The 1,185-nt window shown below is 44.4% G+C and overlaps 1 protein-coding gene across 1 annotated transcript in view; it reads left to right on the top strand.

Moving 5' to 3' along the window:
• LOC102202663 (neuronal membrane glycoprotein M6-b-like) overlaps window positions 1-1,185 on the top strand; it is a 47,804-nt gene that overhangs the window by 16,568 nt on the left and 30,051 nt on the right. The gene's annotated exons all lie outside the window — the stretch shown is intronic.

The following is a 1,185-nucleotide window of genomic DNA, read 5'->3' as shown; positions in this document are numbered from 1 at the left end:
TTTTTTTTTTTTTTTTTTGTGGACCACACAAAGAAATAATTATGCTCTATGATAACTACATGTTTTCGTATGGCAGAAGCTCAACTAATCATCTGGCTCCGGTGCTGAAGTGTGCTGTCATTAAAGGGAATAATACTTCTTACCAAACTCCCTTGACTCCTACATGTTTTCGTGGTGTCTCGTTGGGTGGTCATTCATTTATGCAGCAGGCTCAGGTTTCCTCGTGGTGCTTAGAGCCATTCAAATGTCAAAAAGTCAGTGTGATTGGAGACCCTCTTGCATATGGTGCAGGGCAGGGTGTTAATTTCAACCCTCAGGGTGAATGGACCCACTAAATGTCATATATGTCACGTTAGCCATTCTGGCGTCTGATGTTTTGTTAGATGAAAACATCAGGGGCTGTTGGGGTGGGGTGGGGTGGGAGGGGGGATTTCCTAAACTGTTTTTGTGAGCTGAGCTTTGTCTCAAATTAAAACCTTATTTAAGAGGATTCGGGACAGATGGTGTCCCATTGTTTGGGGATGTGTTTATTATTAGAAAATGGGGTGAATGATGAAAACTGCACAACACACTCCCTCGACCCCCACTTTGCATAAACACCCCCACTCTGTAGGCATTTCTCTGGGATTCAAGGACCCACCTTGATCGGTTTTTCATTAGATTGTGGGAACAACTAATCAGCAGTGAAATGCAGAGGTGAACGTGTTGCTTTGTACCAGTTCGGAAGCTCTAACTGGTCAAAGATGGTTCGGTCAGAGCTCAAATGAGTTTAATTGAAGCTACTTAAACACAAGAGGAAAGCAAGAGATTGATTTTGAATGAAACATAACCATTATGCAACACACAACCGAGTGTGCTGGCTGTTAATGAGAGCTGGCTGGTTGCTCAGAAGTGTTAAAATAACTGATGTTCAATGTGAGAGAAAGCTGAAAATCAGTCACTACCCCCTTTCCCAGCCTTCCTGCTCAGGTTCTTGCTCGCTTTTATTTCACACAGTTACACTCTGTTACAGCATCTCCCTCTTTTCCCCTCTTCACTCCCTCCCTTCCTCTTTCTGCCTCTTTCCATCCTTTCCTTCCCTCCCTCATTCTCTGTTTCTCTCTTAGCTCACCAGATGGAGAGGGGGCGGTGTGTGTGTGTGTGTGTGTGTGTGTGTGTGTGTGTGTGTGTGTGTGTGTGTGTGTG

Source organism: Pundamilia nyererei, unplaced genomic scaffold (genome assembly GCF_000239375.1).
Source record: "Pundamilia nyererei isolate P.nyererei 1_Seehausen unplaced genomic scaffold, PunNye1.0 scaffold00390, whole genome shotgun sequence".
NCBI lineage: Eukaryota > Metazoa > Chordata > Actinopteri > Cichliformes > Cichlidae > Pundamilia > Pundamilia nyererei.
This window is presented reverse-complemented; position numbering and strand designations above follow the sequence as displayed.